Here is a 21,766-nt window from a genome sequence, read left to right as displayed (position 1 = left end):
CTTCGAAATCAGAATCAATCGAACAATTGCATCTGAGTCTAAGAAGTTCCCCGTAAGGGATACTTTTCACTAGACTGTGGGCATGACTGCTAGACGCATGCAGTGTGCTGTTTCCCGCAGTGGGTTTTCTATAGAGTGCTGTCTTGATTTCCCCACTGCATATCTCCACTTTCAGATCCAGATAATTGGCTGATACCGGACTTATCTGGCCAGTAAATACTAGATTACAACTGTTATTATTTAGTAATCTCACATAGTTTTCAGCCTCGTCTATTGAACCATTCCAGACTAGGAACCAATCGACTATGTATCTAATACAAGATACGATTTTATTCGACCATTCCTCATTCTTTGGGGCCCAGGCTACCTGCTCCTCCCACCAGCCCACGAATAAATGTGCGTAGCTGGGGCGAAGCAGGAGCCCATCGCCGTACCGGAGACTTGTCTGAACATGTTATCCTGAAAAAGAAAAAATGTTATTTCTGAGACAGAATTCAATTAGTTCCAGTAGCATTTCATTGTGCATTGCCAACTTTAATGGTTGTTTCTGCAAAATGTAATTGACCGCATGTAAGCCCTTAGTATGGTCAATGCACGTATAGAGACTGGTTATGTCAAGTGTTATTAGGCAGTATGAAGGTTGCCAGTCTAGTTTCTCAATACGTTCGATAAAGTCTGTAGTGTCTCTTATATAAGATTTCAAAGAGAGGACTATTTCGAACAAAAAATGGTCTAGAAATCTCGAGAGGTTCTCCGTCAATCCCCCCATCGAGGAAATGATGGGTCGCCCCGGCGGTTTGTCAATGTTCATATGTAACCAAGATACATAAGAACATCAAATATTTTTTCGATTTGCGCGGGGGAGCGCCCGGTAGGCGCACCGGGGAGCGTACCGGGGAGCGTACCATGGGGAAAAAAGAATGACAGAGTTCTAAAAAAATGTAGCTTTTTTTATAAATTGGAGGTAGTTCTAAAAAGAACTGTTTTTTTTCTTCTTTTTGTTGTTTTATTTTTTTTTATTGTTTTTTGGAACATTTTGTACTTTCTCTGGCTTTTATGAACAATTTTATAATTTTTTTGTTATTTTTATGGGTAGAAACAAAAAACAGGGAATTGTAAACGGCTCAACTGGAGCAAAAAAAAAATCAGGAAAAAATGAAGGTTTTTTGGGGCAATTTTGGTTGTCACCAGCACGGTTGATGAGCTTTATGCTTTGCTCACCATAGGTAATTGTTTTACCACAAAATATACAAGTGATCTTGTATTGCCCAAACTGGGGTTGTATGTTTAGGACCATCTCCCTTGTCTCTGGACCCGATGGAGTGGGTTGCTTTCTTTTGGAGGTGCTGGGTGAAGGTTGGGGAGGGTTTCTGGCCAGTTCTCGGACCTCTGCCGCAGCATAGTTGTTAGGATACAGGCGTTGCATGTGGCGAATCATGGTGTTATTGCCAAAAGAGTACTTCTTGTTAGGGTTCCCCCTTGAAAGTTCAGTGCCACAGATTAGGCAAGTAACCCTTGGCGCATTCCCTTTTTGAGGTCCTTTGGGATGGAAAAAAACTCCCAGATAATGTCCTGCTTTGGCCTATATGGGGTATTATCTTCTGGCAGGAACGTCCTCCTCCCCTCCTCCTCCCCTCCTCCTCCTCTTCCTCCTCCTCCTCTTCTTCATCTCCTCCACTGTGGTGTTGTGGTGGTCCTCTTGGTGGTGGTGGTGGTGGCTGCTCCTGCCGCTGCTGCTATTGAAGCCATTTTTCAGTCCAAAAAGGTACAGAGAGGTCTTTCAACAGGTCTTCTTCACTCAAAGTACAAAGTGAGAATGAGGAAAAAAGGTGGGGGCTTTCATCATTAGGAAAAAAAAACTGTCCTGAACCAATGAAAAGTGTTATTTTCAGGTCACATGACCAGGGCTTTCATCATTTGGAAACCAAAACTGTCCTGAACCAATAAAAAGTGGTTATTATTAAAGCTACGCGACCCGGGCGCGCATCGCATAAGCGCGTCGGATGCTTACGTTGCGCGATCATATGCGCTCGAGTGCTTCTGGGTGCGTTTACGCTGTGCGTATCACGCGGAGGCGGCTACGCATTACGTCACAATGATGTTTTCGTTCGCAGCAATAGCGCTAACGGGACGCTCACCGGTACGCGCCCTGGGGCACGCCGCAAGACTGTGCTTACCGGTGCGCTCACCGGGACGCGCACCGGGAGCGCTCCAGGGCAAAAAAACAAAAAAAAAATCAAACCATGAACAATATACATAAAAAAAATAGTATTATATACATATACAATATAGGATTCATTATAAAAAATATTACATTTCATAGGTATAGAAATTTGCTATTAAAAAACCTTTGAATTTCACTGAAAAAACCATAGGTTTCACACCAGTTATAGTTAGGAATTAGCATTTAAAAAACCTATGAAGTTCACTGAAAAAACCATAGGTTTCACACCAGTTATAGTTAGGAATTAGCATTTAAAAAACCTATTAAATTCACTGAAAAAAAACATAGGTTTCACACCAGTTATAGTTACCTGGAAATTTTACTGACATAAAGCCATTGAAATTCCCACGTTATAGTTAGTTGGACTCACTATAACTTGCGCGCCTGCAATGCACTGCTGATGACGTCACATATTACATCACTCATGACATGGTCAGTGACATCACTCATGACATCACTGATGACACCATCCAGTGAATGTGTGTCTTTCTGAAAAATAAATATGTTTTATATATGTATTTGTAAAGGTCGATGGACGAATAAATGTTTAAATAATTGTGTAAATGAATGTTTTTTTAATAAAATATTGATGGGTTAACTGGCTTATATATATATGATTTCCATATATCCATATAATTTTGATATTGTTTCAGGGGTCCCCGCACATGGGCGGGAATATTCAGTGCTTATGACTATTGATAAGGATCCCCTGGAAGAGAACCAGAGATTAGCTCATAGCAAGGTGTGACAAACATTTTCGTCTTATAGTGCAAAGTAAGTAGCTTCTGTAATTCTGCTTTTGTGGATATGAAGAAACAATTGTCTTTGGGAACTGGATGATATTTGTGTTGAACATTTTTTTATATACGAAACATATGAAATAAAGAAAAGCATCCTAACTAAATCTGAACAAAACATGGAGATCCTCATTACATGGGGAAAATCATCTTGAAAGCTTGTTAAAGAACACTGGCCAATAAAACGAAAATATGACATATGTCTGCACCTAGTGAGAAAAATAATAACTGAGGAAAGATAAGAATAAGGTAGAAAACAAAAGAGTGCAAACCTGAGGCAGATAAAAACTACAACCACAGGGAAAAAGGAGAAGGGTAACAGCGAGTAAAACACCTGATGAAAAAAAGGAATGCATTCAGTGAGGACGAGCGAAAGAAGTATACCGTTTTTGTGGAGGGACGCCTGGCTACCAGAATCACGTCACAGACTTCAGAAGGCAAATCAGATGGCTTCAACTCCCGCCGCTCAATCTCCACGCATGTAGGTGGAGCCTGTACAGGTTCGGGTGGAGGACCGTCCCCTGCTGCTGTGACAGAAGATCCTCCTGAAGAGGCAGACGAATCGGGGATCAACTGACATGCTGAGTACCTCGGGATACCAGTGGATCACTGACTAAATATCGAGGGACAAAATATAGACTACCCAAAATATAGATTCCAAAATATCGACAGACAAAATATAGAATTCCTATCTACAAACAAGTAAGTACCAAAATATCGACCCCAAAATATCGTTTATATATATATATATATACATTATAAAAATATTGAATTTCTTAAAATTTATTTAAAATTAAAAAAATATTCAAAATAAATAGCTAAAATATACTTAAAAATACTTAAATTACCTTAAAATTATTAAACAACTAATTTAACTTATATAAAAAAAAACCAATCATATCTGTTAAAACAGCTATGTGACCTTCATTGGCTCCCGCTGGCTCAAAGAGTGTGCTTCAAAGCCTTGGTCCTGACTCACAAAGCCTTACATGGTCCTTTGCACATCTTACTTGAGTGCCAGATTTTCGTTCTACCAGCCGAAACGCCACCTACGCTCGGCTGCTCATAGACGACTGGTTATCCCGAAAAACACACCTGGGTGGTCAGTCCCTGGCGGTAAGGGCTGCCAATATGTGGAATGCCTTGCCAGACCCTCTGAGGCATACGACTGACCTGACCACTTTTAAAAAACTCCTGAAAACACATCTGTTTCAACAAGTGGTCTAGACCCCCTGCTTAATCTGTCATTGTTCTCTCCACGCGCCAGGACACTCTTGAGTAACAGTGGGCGATACAAATCCATTTATAACATAACATAACATATATTAACATAATATTAATAAAAAATACACAATATTATTACTGTAGGATAGCGGAGGTGTAAAAATTACTATTCCCACTCCTGGAAGTGCAACAGTAGGGAAAGCGTTGGATAGCGTAGGGGTAAAAATTACTATTCCCACTCCGAAGAGTGCAACAGTAGGGAAAGCGTTGTATAGAGTAGGGGTAAAAATTACTATTCCAACTCCAGAGAGTGCAACAGTAGGGAAAGCGTTGGATAGTGCAGGGGTAAAAATTACTATTCCCACTCCAGAGAGTGCAACAGTAGGGAAAACTTTGGATAGCGTAAAGGTAAAAATTACTATTCCCTCTCCAGAGAGTGCAACAGTAGGGAAAGCGTTGGATAGCGTAGGGGTAAAATTTACTATTCCCACTCCAGAGAGTGCAAAAGTAGGGAAAGTGTTGGATAGCGTAGGGGTAAAAATTACTATTCCCACTCCAGAGAGTGCAACAGTAGGGAAAGCGTTGGATAGCGTAGGGGTAAAAATTACTATTCCCACTCCAGAGAGTGCAACAGTAGGGAAAACGTTGGATAGTGCAGGGGTAAAAATTACCATTCCCACTCCCGAGACTGCAACAGTAGGGAAAACTGTGGATAGCGTAAAGGTAAAAATTACTATTCCCACTCCAGAGAGTGCAACAGTATGGAAAGCGTTGGATAGCGTAGGGGTAAAATGTACTATTCCCACTCCAGAGAGTGCAACAGTAGGGAAAGTGTTGGATAGCGTAGGGGTAAAAATTACTATTCCCACTCCAGAGAGTGCAACAGTAGGGAAAGCGTTGGATAGCGTAGGGGTAAAAATTACTATTCCTACTCCACAGAGTGCAACAGTAGGGAAAGCGTTGGATAGCATAGGGGTACATTTTACTATTCCCACTCTAGTGAAAATAAATTAATATTATTCCCATAATTATCAATTAATCAATTAATAAAAAATAATCATTTAAGAATTAATTAATTACCAATTAAAAATTAATTAAATTAAATCAAATTAAATACCAATTAATTCATTAACATATTTTATTATTTATAATTAAATTACTTCCCGCCCTATTCCCCTATAAACCCACAACCCGCTATAGAAAATAAATTAATTTAATTCACATAATTATCAATTAATCAATTAATAAAAAAATATTATCAATTAAGAATTAATAATTACCAATTAAAAATTAATTAACAATTTATTCTAAATAAATACCAATTAATTATTTAACATATTTAATTAATTATAATTAAATTACTTCCCACCCTATTCCCTTATAAAACCAAAACCCGCTACAGAATTAAATTACACAATAATTAAATAACATAAAATTAATTACTTAAAATAAATTACAAAAATATATACACTTTTCACACATATACCAACATAAAAAACACCTAAAAAAAATCGATATTATTAAAAATTCGATATTTTTAATGAACTATATTATGTACTTCGATATTTTGACTATCTATATTTTTAAAATCAATATTACATTACTTACCTTCAAAACAATATTTTTGATGTCTATATTCTGTCCATTCGATATTTTGTCCATTCTATATTTTGGACTCGATATTTTGGTTTGTCTATATTTTGGAATCGATATTTAGCCCATTTACCGATACCAGTATCTTCGTGCCCAGTCCGGAGCCACAAGGATGGCTTGGGTCCGGTCTCGCCTGATCTTCTTCAGCACTCTGAGAAGAAGTGGTATAGGTGAAAAAGCGTACAACAGACCGCAACTCCACTCGCGACGAAAAGCGTCTCCGAGCGAGTGCCGCCTTGGAAATTCCAAAGCGCAGAACTGATGACATTGCGCATTCTCTATGGAGGCGAATAGATCAAACCAAGGCTCTCCCCACTGCTGAAAGAGACCCTGTGCCACGTCCAAGTTCAGATGCCATTCCTGATCCATCATGCACCGGCGGCTGAGTTTGTCAACCCTGGCGTTCATGGAACCTGCCAGGTGTTGAACCACCAGTGTGATGTCCTGGTGTTCCAGCCAATTACAGAGGCGCAGAGCCTCCTGACAAAGGGTCCACCACCCCACCCAGCCCTGTATGTTGCAATACCACATGGCGGTGGTGTTGTCTGTGAACACCTGCACTGCACTTCCCCAGACAGAGGGAAGGAATTCCTTCAGTCCAAGTCGGATCGCCCGCAGCTCCAGAAGGTTGATATGGAGCTGGGACTCTGCTGGAGACCCGAGGCCTCTGATTTCTGCCTCTCCCATGTGGATCCCCATCCAAGGAGAGAACCATCAGTCACTACTACCTGATCCGGTTGGGGAGGAGAGAGGGATCTGCCACTGACCCAATCGCGGTTCAGGAGCCACCACTGCAACTGACTCGCGGTGCCCTTCTAGATCAGGAGGTGGTCGGACAGGTTACCTTGATGCTGTGCTAACTGAAACTTCAGGTCCCACTGCAGAGTCCGCATCAGCCACCTGGCGTGAAGCACCATTAGGATGCAGGAGACCATCAGCCCCAGGAGCCAGAGCATCAACCTGACCAAAACTTGGGATAAAGGCTGAAAGATCGGAATCAGAGTCTGAATATCCCTAACCCGCTGCTTGGGAGGATAAACCCGAAACTGCGCCGAGTCCAGAACCGCTCTGATGAAAAGGAGCTCCTGAGAGGGGCACAGGTGTGACTTCGGCACATTGACGGAGAACACCAGCGAGTGCAGGAGGTCGACCGTAGTCTGAAGGTGGGAGACGACTGTCTGGGGCGAGCCCGCCTTCAACAACCAGTCGTCGAGATAGGGGAAGACTAAAACCCCTGATCTGCGCAGATGAGCTGCGACCACCGCCATCACTTTCGTGAACACCCGAGGGGAACTGGTGAGGCCGAAGAGGAGCACGGTAAACTGAAAGTGCTCATGGCCTAACGTGAACAGCAGGTCGTGCCTGTGGGCCGGCAGGACGGTGATGTGGAAATACGCATCCTGCAAGTCTAACGCTACCATCCAGTCTCCAGGGTCTAGGGCAGCCACGACCTGAGCCAAAGTTAGCATTTTGAACTTCTCCTTCCGGAGGAAGCCGTTGACGCTCCGGAGGTCCATGATAGGGCGTAGGCCTCCTTTGCCCTTCTTGGGTACCAGAAAGTAGTGGGAGTAGCAACCACGTCCTACTTCTGGTCCAGGAACGCTTTTGATGGCCCCCTTGGCCGGGAGGGCCATAACTTCCTCCTGCAGAAGTTACAAGTGATCCCCCGACATGCAGTGATACTGCGGTGGCATGGCTGGAGGGTTCGCCTCAAAGAGGAGGGCGTAGCCCCTTCGGACAATTTGCAGCACCCACCTATCCGATGTGATGGAACACCAGTGGAGGAGGAGATGGCGGACCCTGCCCCCAACTGGCATCGAATGGACCTGAAAGCTTGGACTAGGAAGGCTTTGAGGTAGATGCTGCGGAAGTGGATGTGGACTGACCTTGCCATTGTCCCACCGGCACCGCCACGACGGTTACCACGTCCGCGACCACATTGAGGCTGGTTCTGCAGCCTGTGGCAGTACGAACATGTGGGGGCGCCCCTTTCTTGGCTACGAAAGGGGTGAAAAGCAAAAGTCTGCTGGCGATGGCCCGACAGGCCCAAGGACTTGGCCGTAGCCCTGAATGTAAATGTAAATGTACATGTATTTATATAGCGCAAATCGCCCACATCACAGGCATCTATGCGCTTGCTTAGGGAACCCGTCCTGGTATTCCCCTGTGAGACACCCCGGCAGGGTATCCACAAGGTGAAAGCCAGGCATCCCACCACGAGGGGCCGTTGTGGAGATTAAGCAAGCTATTGCCCAGAGTCACAGAGTGTGAACCCATGAGTCGAGTAGGCACCGGAGCGAGAATTATCGAGTCCGTGGAATTATTAAGCCCAACCCCCGTCGGGGCGGGGAATTGAACCCTGGTCCAGGGCCGATCTCAGCTTCCGGGTCTGCCGCCTCTAACCCCTGAGCCACACTTCTCCACCTTGAAACGCTCAAGCGCACTGTCTGCTTTGTCGCGAAAGAGGCGACGGCCATCAAAGGGCATGTCCATGAGTGTGGACAGGACATCCCCCAAAAATTGGCAGACCTCAGCCAGGCGTGGTGACGGATCACCACCGTTATGGAAATCGCTCTGCCCAGCGAGTTTGTGGTATCAATTCCACATCTGATTGAGTAGACTGCTGCATTCGCTGAGCCAAGGAATCATTGCCATGGTATCAATCGGGGTCGGTAAAGGCGCCCCTCGGACTATATTAGACCTGTTTGGCGCCTCCCTTACCACCGTTATCACCCGTTTTGGCTCTGCACATGGACTCAGGATGGGATGGCTGCCCGCACCCCCCACACTCATGTCTGAATTTGCATGACCCCTGTGGCCTGGTACATTTGCCTCTGTTAAAATTCCAACAGATCCCCCTTTTACCTGTGTTGGCACTCGGCTTCGTGTGGAACTCGTTACCTGCACCCGTCCGAAAGGGCGTCCCAGAGTTTTGGCGGGAGGATTCCCCCCCGTTACTCCCTACTGATGGCACCTTCAACATCCCTGTACTCTCCATTTTTTGCCAAGACACAGAGTCGTAACAGTCCCAAGACAACAACGGGTTGTGTTCTTTAGCTTTTCTAAACAGATTATCATAGCAGAACCACTGATTGCCCCCATAAGCCACAGAATACTCCATAATACGTGACTGATAAATGGGTAACTCGGTCAATAACTCAGGCCTGCGCTCCCCCATGATGGAAGTAAAAATTCCCCATGCTCTGCCCCAAGTACCAATGGTCTCGTCGACCTTAAAGGCGGCCATTTTTGCGCGCCAAACACTCGGATGCATTAGCTCCTTTTGACTCTTTACATGCTCGATCTCGTAATGGTCGGTAAGCAATGAAAACATGTTTACATATTTATCCGCCCAAATCATTTCCTTGACTTCTAGTGGGACGTGCTGGGCAATCTTCTCCTTTCGAGAAGGTGCAGACTCCTCCCCTGCAATCGGCAATGGCCGCTTACCTGAAGTAGACCCCACGCTTGTCGCTGAACTTGGGCCTGCTGTACTTCCAACCGCTGGGACCTGTGGGGGAACAGAAGATGGCGTCTTCGCCGCCTCCCTCGATTCCCGCAGTTGCCTCATCACTGCCCGGGCATCGTCAGCCGTGGCGCCCTCGCTATCGTTTCCCAACCACGCTGCCAATTGTGCCGCTAACTCGGGGGGCATATCCTCCCTGTTCGCAGGGGTGACCACCACAGGGATTGGATTCCCCTCCTTCGGCGCCGGGGTTGACTCCTCTCGCGGAGCTTCGGGAACCGGGGTCTCCCCCCCAAGTGCTCCCCTTCTGGGCCTATTGCTTTTTCCACCGGGAATTGTTCCCTGTAAAGGCCGTTTTGGTCCTCCCTCCCCGTCCTTAGCCTCAACCTTCCTCTTCAGATCGGCTATCTCCTTCATGAGTATGCGGAGCATCTCCTCGGTACCGACCCGCTTTCCGACCTTCTTGGGCATTCTTAGACGGGATATCTGTAAGACAAAAAGAGAGATTGCAACGCTCAAAATTGCTCTTCGTTCCGTCTCGAGCTCACGTGCAGCGGGGAGGTGCAGCTTCAGAGCACAGGAACAAGAGGATGCTTTCTTGGCTTCCGCTCCTTTTATCCGTCTTCAGGGTGAGCGTGAACCCGCCCCCGCCTGCCTCCGAGGGCGTGGCCGGCCGCGTTGGTGTCTAGGCCAGCCCACTCTAGGGCGGGAAAAAGGCGCGCCCCGGCTACGCCGCTTCGGGCATACCAGCCGAGACTCGCCTCCCGCCCAAGATGGCTTCCCGGGGGGATCGAGGTACTCCACCATACGTTCGGGGGGACCGATTGGTCGCCCCTTTCCAATAAGATTGTAGTGCCCCAATACCCTGTAGTTTCTGACATTATGACACTTCTTACTCTGGTTCCTCCAACAGCAACAACATTTTCTGTGATCCATTTGAAGAATGCTTTCTTCTCGATTCCTATTCATCCTGATAGCCTATATTTGTTCGGCTTCACTTTGAATAATAGATCGTACAGATTTTGTAGAATTCATCAAGGGTACACTGAGAATTCGAGCATTTATAGTCATGCCCTGAAATGACAACTTGACTCCTTTACTTTATCTGAAGGAGTGGCTCTCATACAATATGTCGATGATATCTTGTTGGCAGCCGATACGCCTGAGCAGTGTGAAAAATATACTTTGTCCCTACTTTCTTTTCCTGCTACAGACCATCATAAAGTGTCATGGATTGTAGACCGAAGGTAACCTACTTAGGTCACCTTCTGTCTAAGGAGGGCAGTGCACGTACACCAGAGAGCATTTAAGCAAGTTTAGATACACCAGTGCCTTCCACTCAGAAAGATGTCTGTGCATTCATTGGGTTGACTTCGTTTTGCAGGCAATGGATATTAGGGTTTTCACACACTGTAAAACCCCTGCTAGCGCTTTTGACTAAAGATACTCCAATGCCCCTTCCATGGACAGATGAATGTCAGAATGCTTTTCATCAGTTACGTCAAGCACTTTGTTCTGCACCAGTGTTAAGTACTCCAGATTATACGAAGCCTTTTACACTCTATGTACACGAGAAAGATGGGTGTGCATTGTCTGTTTTAGTACAGACACACGGTGACAAGCAACAGCCCTGTGCGTACTTTTCAGCAGTGCTTGATCCTGTTGCTCATGCATTGCCTGGGTGCTTTCGTTCAGTTGCAGCAGCGGATGTGTCCATATGTCAGAGTGAAGGGATAGTTGTATCACATAAACTGTTGGCGCTAGTACCCCATGCAGTAGATGACCTTTTGAATCAGACTAAAACGTAGCACTTAACTAGTGCTCGCCTGACAGGATACAAATTGACACTTTTGGCCCCTCACATTACCCTAAAGAGGTGTGCGACTCTAAACCCAGCTTCTTTGTTGCCATATCCTGTGACTCAGTCTCATTCAAAAGAGCCTCATTATTGTTTATTCCTTACTGAGGAACAGACAAAGGGTTGCGTCGACTTTCAAGATACGCCCCTTTCAGATGTAGATGGGGAACTGTGAGTTGATGGGTCCTGTTTGGTTACCAGATGGCACGACCTCAGCTGCATATGCAATTACGACACTTAAGACAGTAGTGGAGACAGCTCGCATACCACAGAAGTCGCCTCAAGCAGCTAAGCTAATAGCTTTAACACAAGCGTGTGAACTTAGCACTGACTTGCGGGTAAAAATCTATATAGACAGCTGCTATGCTTTTGGAGTGACCCATGATTATGGCCTACTCTGGAAGGAAAGAGGCTTTCTTACATCCCACGGGATGCAGATAATGCACAGAGAACTAGTGCACAATCTTTTAACTGCACTTCCAAATCCAAAGAAAATTGCTATTATTAAGTGTAGCGCGCACAAGAAAGTAATTGATAAGTTAGGACAAGGCACCGCCTTTGCAGATTGCGTAGCTCGTGAGACTGCGTTGCAACTAAGCACTGCATCCATATACGTAGTGCAATCACAAGCTGAAAGTTGGCATGATGCTAGAGAAGAAGTATTAGATATATAGAGAGTTGCTTCTGTGAAAGACCTGGAGCAATGGTCTGAAGAAGGAATGTTAGACAATGAGGGCTGTTGGCATAACAAAGAAATGGATAAGTGGAATTTGCCTGCTGCTTATTTACAACCTATGGTTCAAATGGCACATGGGCTGGCACATGTTGGAGTTCTAGCAATAAGGAAATTTGTTTGCGCGAGTTTGGGAGCATCCTGAAATTGCCAGCACATCTAAGAGAGTAGTACAGTCCTGTTTGATCTGTTGGCAGTATAATCCTGGTAAAGGGACACAAACTCCAACAGGAGGGTTTGCTACACCGACTGCACCTTTTGAAGTTTTGCAGATGGATTACATCCAACTTGAATGCTGCAATAACTTACAGTATGTCTTAGTGGTGGTATGTGCCTTCTGTAAATGGATAGAGGCATACCCTACAAAGGAAAATACAGCTCTCACTACAGCAAATGTGCTTCTAAAGGAATTTTCCCTAGATATGATGTTTGCAAACTTTTGTGGAGTGACACAGACCTCATTTTATTGGGCAAGTTGTTGAATATGTCCTGAAAGGATTAAGGGATCAATCAGAAATTCCATGCAGTCTTCCACCCACAATCAGCAGGATTAGTGGAGACCTTACGACTCCTACTTTGAAACTGAAATTAGCAAAAATACTGGCTTCCACGTCTCTGAAATGGCCAGATGCACTAACTCTGGCATTGTTGTCCATAAGATCGGTGCCACATTCACGATCAAGACTTACACCATATGAAGTGGGGTTTGGGAGACCGGTGAACATTTGGGGAGTTCCTAAGCCACACCCCATACATGATGTACCTTGTGTTCTGATGAATGATTATTTATCAAAGTTAACCAACAGTTTGATCTCTCTTCATCAACAGGTTTGAGAAGCTCTTCCTGATAGATCTACAGGTGAGGCCCATGATCTCCGGCCTGGAGACCAGGTTATGGTCAGAATATTTGAGAGGTCGAACAGCTTGGAACAGAGGCGGCGAGGACCAGAGCAAGTGCTTTAGGACCAGAGCAAGTGCTTTTTTTTTTTTTTTTTTTTTTTTTTAGTCCTCATAAGTGCAATATTTGAAGTAAGGAGTTGTCGGGGCCCCTTTCTCTCATTGAATCTTACCCTTCACTGTCCTAACATAGGGTGTGTGTAACTGGACAGTTCCCCTGGAGCGTCAATTATGAGAGAGGAGGGTCCCCTTGTTTCCAATACTTTGTAGAAGGATTGAGTACGGGGGGTGGAGCTAGCCATTATGGCTACTCAGCAGGCCTTCTCCTGCGTTTCCATTGCTTACACATAATCATTGGACTTATGTAAACGTTTGTCGTATCAATCACACAGCCAGTTTTACATCTTGGATACCTCCATTATTTAATTTGCACCTTGCTGGTAATTTTCCCAGATTTCCCAGAACTTGAGTTTTTTTCTGGGGGCCTTTCTTTTATCAAGTCTATAGATTCTTAGTATGGAGTTTAACCAATCACTATGAATTGGAGGAGAAGAGCTTACCCAATTTATACAAATTTCTCTCCTTGCAAGCAAAATTAATAAAAAAAGGAGATTTTCCTGGAGAGTAGAAAGCTTATCAAATGCATTTGAGCTCCTCACCCCAAAGATAATTAAGTCGGTACTTACATTTAGATGTCTTCCTAACACCCCATCCAAGGTCTTACCCACATCATTCCAGAAGCCGTCGAGAAGGGGGCACTGCCGAAACATGTGTAGATCGTCGGCTCTTTCCAGCCCACATTTGGGGCAGGCCTTCACCGTTGACCCAGCAAACTTCGATAGCTTTTTAGGGGTCCAGTAGGCTCTATGAGAGGTGAAAAGATGGTTTCTCTTTAAGGCAGCTGAAGACAAGATTGTCCAGCATTTACTCATAGATACTTGCCATTGGTTGTTTAACTCCGGCGTCGGCAGATCTTTCCCCCATACTCTCTCCGGAATCCTGAAATCTTCCTCTCCTCCCAGAATCAAGGCCCAATACCAAAGTGCGATTTCTTTATGAATAGTGTCTGTTTTCTGCATTTCACTTTCCAGGGAAGGGTTCCCAGATCTAGATTCTTTTAATGATTTCGACCAACCTGAAAGTTGATAGAACTTGAATTTAGAAAGTGTGCCCAAAGTCTTGGAGGATAGGATATTCCACTCCAAAAGGTTGTTTCCAGACATCAGTTGACCCCACGTGGTTAGACCAGCTGCTTTTATAGGGAGAGCTAGTTTGTCTTTAAGGCACTCAGGGGTGCCAGGAGAATCCCAGATGGGGGCCAGGTCGCTATAATAGGGAATGTTTAGAGTGCATCTTATGCTAAACCACAATTTGGCCGCGGATTTCAGCATCTTTAGTTTAATTTTTTTAAAGAACTTCGGGTGTCCGAATTTATATAGAAAGTGGCTGGTTTTACCGGTCATAGTCTGGAAATACAAAGGGTAGCAATTAAAAACACATAGGAGCTTTCTATTAGATTTAAATTGGAAAGCTCTACAATAATCATAGAGATCAGGGCTTGCAATGCCCCCCTGGATTTTTTTCCTTCTTAACTTGTTCCAGGCAATTCTAGGATTTTTTGAAGACCATATGAAGCTTGTGATCTCGCTCTGGATTTTTTTTAGAGTTATTTTATTAAATTCAAGGGGGATAGCACCAAAGATGAAAGTAAATTTTGGCAGGATTGACATTTTAATTAAGTTCGATTTGCCTTGAAACGACAAAGGGAGACCCCCCCAAACTTTCAATAATCTTTTAACGTCCTTGTCTATTCTTTGGAGATTTATATGGGTGACTTTGTCTAAGTCTTTGACTAGGTCTATACCAAGATATCTAATTTTATCTTTGTTATGGGGACTAATAAAGTTGTCGTTCCAGGTCATGGTTTCAGTCTTGTCTTGATTGACTTGATAGCCAGAGATACTCCCGAACCTGGTCAATGACTCCTCAGCTGTAGTTAGTGCCCCCCTAAGGTTATCTGTAAAGATCATAAGATCATCTGCGTAAAGCGCGTAAAGCGCGATTTTTTTAGACCAGTCTTGAAAAGTAAAAGGAGAGATTAAGGGGTCTGATCTAAGACGTTCCGCCATTGGTTCTATAAAGAAATTAAACAGGAGAGGCGAAAGGGGGCATCCCTGCCTAGTTCCTCTCTTTATCTGGATGTTTGGGGTCAGACTGCCATTTATTAGGATTTGGGCTCTCGGAGAAGTATATATTTTATAGACCGCGTTTAGTATGTTTCCCCCTAAATTAAACCTTTCCAAAACTCTGTTTAGGTATACCCAGTTGACTCTGTCGAACGCCTTTGCGGCGTCGATGGTAATTATCGATAGAGGGGTTTTCTCATTGGAAGCAATATCTATGGTGGCAAACAACTCCTGCGTTAAATCTTGTAGTTGTCTTCCCGGAATGAAACCCTTCTGATCATTGTTTATTAAGAGCCCTGCTATTTTTCCCAGTCTCTTCGCCATAATCTGCGTGAAGATTTTATAGTCGCAATTAAGGATCGAGATAGGACGATATGACTCACATTTTCTTGGGTTTTTGCCCTGTTTTAAAAGGATGGTAATTATGGCTTCATTCCAAGAATCGGGAAGATTAGCTTTATCTACAAATATTTTATTCAGCAGTGAAGTTATAGGTGGAATCAATACCTCGTTTTTATAGGTACACTATTGATTTAATGAAACAAAAAAATATAAAAAATATGCACGGGATACGGGAGCAAACTAGGGAAAAAAAAAGAAAAATAGTCCTCAGCAGCAACAGAATGAACAGAAGGAGAACTCGGAGCACCCAAAAGATAAAAACAAAAATAAAAGAACCCACATAAAATGAATAAAGATAATTCTCAAGTTAAAATTATTTCCTGGAACGTCAATGGACTAAGAATCAAGAGTAGAAGAAGGAGAATACTAGAATATTTAAAAACGGTAGACAGCGAGATAATAATACTTCAAGAAACTCACTTATTAAAAAAAGAGTGGGAAGACATCGTGAAAAAACTTCACTGGGTCGATTCATATGTCTGCACCAACCAGGAGTGTGTTATCAAAGGCATTGCCATCCTTTTTAAAAAATCTCTGAATGTCAAAGTGGAAGCTTTTGAAGCGGACCCAAAGGGGAGATGGGCCCTGGCTAAAGTAAGGATTCGAAACAACGCCCTAACAGTGGTGGGGTATTACGGCCCTAACTCGGATGATCCGGTCCCCCTACAATCACTATATTCTCATTTACTCCTGGTCCCTGCTCCAATAATTTTAGGGGGTGACTTTAATATAATCCTTGACCCAAAAACAGACCGACTCCCCATAAGAAGACAAACAACTTTGCCGAAAATGAGAGACTGGCTGGGGGTTTATAAAAGAGATTTGAGGTTAGTTGATATCTGGAAATTAAAAGGAGACAATCAGAACAACTTTACTTTTAAAAACAAAAAACTTGGAGTACAATCAAGAATTGACTTTTTTCTTGTGGACCATAGTCTGATTGAAAAAACAGTCATCGTAGAACACATCCCCGCCCATCTCTCAGATCATTCAGCAGTCCAGATCACCATGAAATTAGAGCCGAATAATGACATCTTCAGATGGACTCTGGACCGCACAATTCTCTTAGATCCCCAGATTATTGACCAGTTAAAATCACGAACTAGCACTTTCTTTGAGGAAAATAAAGAAGGTACCTCTGCACAGATCACTTGGGATGCGTATAAAGCTGTATTAAGAGGCTATATACGTAACTTGGCGGTGCACAAATCAAAGGGCCTAAAACAATCAATTTCAATCTTGGAAGATAAGATTAAAAATCTGGATATACAAATAGATGCAGCTACATCTTCCGCTCTTAAAGAACATCTAGAGGCGATCAGAATGAACCAAAGAGAAAACCTAGCTGAAATTTTAGAAAATAAAGTGAGAGAAAAATGGGAAGCAAGCAAACTAGCTCATTACGAATATGGAGAAGGATGTGGCAAACTTCTTGCCTGGAAAACGAAGACAGAACAAACTAGGAATAAAGTCGTTTGTGTCGACCCTAGAAACATTGTAGAGAATGGGTCCGATGATATAGTAATAAAACAAGAATTCTTCTCCTTTTTTTCTGATTTATATAATGAAGATTGCCATCCTAACTTGGAAGAAATAGATCACTTCCTAGACCCCCTAAATCTTTCCAGTTTAACGCCTGAATTGAGAAAGGAACTAAATGCGGAAATCTCAACTCAGGAAGTGGAGGAAGTATTAAAAAACCTTAAGAATGGTAAAGCAGCTGGGCCAGACGCCCTTCCCAATGAATTTTACTCAAAATTAAGAGAGGTCTTGATTCCACCTATGCTTTTGGCTACGAGGACAGCAATTCGAGTGACAAACAGAAAGAATTGGATCCATAGCACACACTGCAAACGTGTGTCGCCTACCTTGGTGGAACTTGCTGTGCTGACCGACCATCAAGAGATCCTGGATACGGAGAAAAACCAAGCCATCTCACCTGATGAATCTGAGGAAGTCTTCCCGGACCACATGATTTCTGGAGCATCCCGATACCAACTGAGACCAAGGAAAGAGCCTGCATTGTCGAAAAGGAATGGTTGAGCTGCCGCCTTGAGTTGGTGAAACGGAGTGCAGATGTGGCAAGTGGGGGATCAGTCCTTCGAAGTGACACCCGTCTTGACCCTCGGTGAAGAAATCAACGGCTACCCAGGGATAAGAGCTCCAACGAATGTTTTTTTTTTACAACGAAATAAACAACTCTACTGAAAGTTCAAACATTGCTAAGATCTGCAATAAGAAAATAATTTGTGCTGTAGGATTTGTTGGTGCTATGGTGATTATGGCAACAATTACCTGTTATGTTGAGAAAGTGGCTCCTGTTCGAGAGCTGTTAATCGCCAGTACTCCAGTACCAGTTAAGCACCACTATTTTACGCTTCCCTACCATGAGCAGAAGCATCGACAATCCTACCTAAACAATACGTTCATCCAGATGTTGCATCATTCTCATAATGCTACGAATACTACCAACTGTTGGGTGTGTGGGATGATACCTGCGCACTACAAGAAAGGAGGTACACCTTTCTTTCCTCTTCCATTCTCTCATAATGGTTCTTTTCAAGCCTGGTTTGCGCTTTTGTTTGACTCCGAAAGGGCCAACATTATAGAGAAGACAGTATGCCAGATTAATTATCACCTTAAAAAAGAATGTTATCCTGATGAGAATGGGTACCCTCAAGCTAGAGGAACAAAATGGAAATGAGAGGAGTACCAACTTGACAATATTTCTATGCCACATGTGTTCACAAATACTAGGACTATGAAGACAAATTTACCTTTTGTAATTTCAGTGACAAGAGCTAAAGCAGACTTATGTATTAGTAGTGTTGGGAGAATTCCAGTGGGGAGAAGCAAATGTACTGTAATTCTGACAATTGAAGGTAACAATAATAGCAGCTTTATTTCATCGCATAATACATACTTTGTTTGCAGTAATAAGGGATACTACCAACTACCTGTGGGGTGGTCAGGGGTCTGCTACATGTCATTCTGTTGCCCCCTGTGTGACAATAAGTATGGATGAAGTTGACCAAACTGACACTGCTTTGCAACAATATGTCGACTTTAATGTTGGCTTATTTTTCTTCGTGGGTGCTGCATTGAACAGCAGAAAGATAAGGCGATTGACTCGTGTTGTGGAAGCTGTTACCAATCAGACAGCAATGGCACTTGGAAACATTACAGAAGAGCTGCAAGTTGCGAGGATTGTAGCACTCCAGAATCGCAAGGTACTTGATGTGATTTTGGCTGATCGAGGTGGTGCATTTTGCATCATCGGTAGCAGTTGTTGTGTCTTTATACCGGATCACTCGCCTTCAGTATATGATGCAATCTCTAAAACTGCATAAGATTGCTGCGGAGATTCACCCAGAGACTGGTACATGGACTTTTTTGAACTGGATGTGGACACTCTTTATTACTTGGGGCTGGAAGCTACTGAATGTTCTATGTATACTACTGGTGATACTATTTACATGCTGTGCATGTGTACAATGTGGTCCTATGCTTTGATCCATGTGCATCACTGCTTGTACACCTACTAAAAGAAATGTTGCAGAAATGAAAGCACAACAAATGCTAAATAAAGAGTTCACTGAACAGACGAGCATCGATTTACAGGATGCATATCTAGATTACCCCAGATCAACTAATGCTAAAAGGGTCATCTGTTGTAATTTGGCATCCATTGGGTTAGCATTAGCAGAATCCATCCTGTATTTACAGGCTATCTTGTCCGTTTCGTGGAATCCATTTTGTATTTCTGGCAGCCATTTTTATTTGCAATGTGCTACCACGTGCGTGCCATGTGCTCTGTCCTACCTTGCTGTTGTCTGCTCTTGAAATCTGCCTAGAGACAGATTATATTTAGCCTCTTCTGCTTCGCACATGCTCAGTTGAGCTTGCAGCTGTCCCTAGTCTGTAAATGTCAGGATGTGTTCGCCAGAATTAGCAACTGTTAGCTCCTCCCACTTGTTGACTGTGCATTTTCTGTATTTGCCGAAGGGTGTTGCGTGAATGTAGTTCCACCTCATGAGGTTTAATACATTTTGAATTTTCTATTCCAGTTTCTGTGCTAACTTCTTCCTATTGGTCTGAGGACTTGTGCAGAGAAGGGCGAACCCCTAGCACTGGTAGGCCTTGCTGAGGCCCACCACCACAAATCCTCAGGGGGCACTGTGTACGGCTTAGACCAGGTGTCCATCTGAACGTCCGTGAGGGCTTTATTAAATGGCAGCATAGGTTCCAAAGAGCTTACTGGCGACTTAAGCACCTCGGTGAGGAGATTAGTCCTCACGGCTGCCGCAGGCCGCTCAAGAGCCAAGGCCTTGGCTGCCCTGCGCAACACCACACCATAAGTGGCACCCACCTCCATAGCCATGGAGAGAGGAGAGATGAATCCAGTAATGGACAATGTGTCCAGACCACTGGCCTCCCCCAACTCATCTACCCAGTTCTCACTTAACTGGCACTGTTGTGGCAGAGGGTCCTCAGACCCCTCCCAGTCCTCCCTTTCATCCATGCCTTGCAAAACAGGCAAAAATGACAGAGTCGAGTCATAGAAGATTTGCTCACCCACAGTCAAAGGAGACCGCGCCGAGTGGCGCCGCTCCGACTCCGGACCCGGACTGGGGCTGAAACCAGTGGCGGCGTCATCCGAAGACGGCGCCGGGAGTGACACCAATGGGGACTGTGCCGGCGGAGGAGTTGTAAGGTTGAGCGGCGTGGACCGGGATCTAGGCCTGGATCCCCCTGGACCATGTGGCGTCAGGACCGAAGCCGACGATTGCGCCGGGGCCGACACCCCCGGCCTGCTTAGGTCCAAAGTCGGGTCTGCGGGGTAGGAAGGCACGCTGGCAGGCCTCAACGGAGGGAAGTGTGTCCTCATGGCCACAAGGAAGTCATGTATCAGGGACCGTAGTGTATGAGACCGGATGTGACACCCGCCACTCCGACAAAGCCTCACCGCTGGTGTCACTGACCTGAACCCTCAGCCGAGTCCTGTGACCGGCGAGAGGAGTCGGAAGAGTGATGACGCCTCTTCGACTTCTTCTTCCCCGATTAACCAGAGGACTTCGAGCCCGACGAGTGGTGGTGACTCGACGAGCATGCCTGGCTGTAACTCCACGAAAGGTCCCTCGACTTCCTCCTGGACCGGGACCTCGAGCAGTGCAGAGCCAACAGCTGGATCTTGAGGAGCTTACAGGACCGCTCCCGCCTAGCTTTCGAGGTCAAGGCCCGGCAGTCAGGGCACGACTTGTCATCGTGGTCGGCCGCGAGGCAGTGGAGACCCTGGCGGTGGGGGTCGGTCACCGACATCAGGTGGTGACAGGTGTTGCACGGCTTAAACCCGGGCATCCCTACCGGCACCAGGAGTCGATATCGATTTGAAAAGAATAGCCAAAAATAGGACAAAAAGTTAGTCCAAAAATGCCTTGGGTAACTGCTCTTCCCGGATCTGCGCTTGCTGGCGTTGAAAAAAGAAGAACTGATGTCAGTGCATGAGGGTGGCATCTAAGTACTCTGAGGACGTCATCCCAGCGATCACGAGGCCGACGAATGACGTGGAGCCGCAGAAGATGCCTACCGACGCGCAAGGGTACTGCTGATGAAAACTTTCCAGATCCAGTCTGACGCCTGGGAATATTCTAAGATAAGGAATCTAACACTAACCTGTTTCTTTCAGATGTGCCGTCCAACTTGAATCTGCAGTCGTAATCAAACCTTGAGGGCCCATAGAAGGCCCTCCTGCACCCAGAGCCTTCCCAATCCGGCCCATAGGAATACCCATGGGTCCCCCTTATTAGCCATGCAGTGTGGCAAACACCAGGGGTGTCCGCCACAGGTTGCCTGATTTTCCCCAGCCACCCCTTTCTTCAACAGGAGCCTAAGCATTCGGTCGGAATATGGGCTCCCATTAAAGTCAATGGAAGTCTGGCCGACTCATATCTGGAAGCATCCGGATGCATCGTAATCGGTCAGTCGTTCTGTCCTGATCCAAGTCGGTGGGATACCATTCCCAAACCAATTCGGGCAAAATGATTTCCAAACCGGATCGGAATCAGGCCCTTAGTTTGGTAAGGCTGGACATATGCACTCTAGCAGGGTCTCACATGCAGTGCAATTCGCTTCTAAGCACAGTGGAAGATTGCCAGGTGTTGACCTCTCACAGTCTAACTCCCATAAGACTCGCCCTTTGTGTTTGGTGGTTGGGCATATAACAAGACTGAAGAGACAGATCAGAATGACACTGTGTAAAACAGCACTTGGTACTTCTCCCACCAAAACGTTCTAGTGCAGCAGCCTGGTGTTACCCAGTCCGCACT

At 44.9% G+C, this 21,766-nt stretch overlaps 1 protein-coding gene across 1 annotated transcript in view; it reads right to left on the bottom strand.

Moving 5' to 3' along the window:
- Window positions 1-21,766, bottom strand: part of LOC147703391 (uncharacterized) — a 9,287,842-nt gene that overhangs the window by 1,566,483 nt on the left and 7,699,593 nt on the right. The gene's annotated exons all lie outside the window — the stretch shown is intronic.

This window comes from Lissotriton vulgaris, chromosome 7 (assembly GCF_964263255.1).
Source record: "Lissotriton vulgaris chromosome 7, aLisVul1.2, whole genome shotgun sequence".
NCBI classification, from domain to species: Eukaryota; Metazoa; Chordata; class Amphibia; order Caudata; family Salamandridae; genus Lissotriton; species Lissotriton vulgaris.
This window is presented reverse-complemented; position numbering and strand designations above follow the sequence as displayed.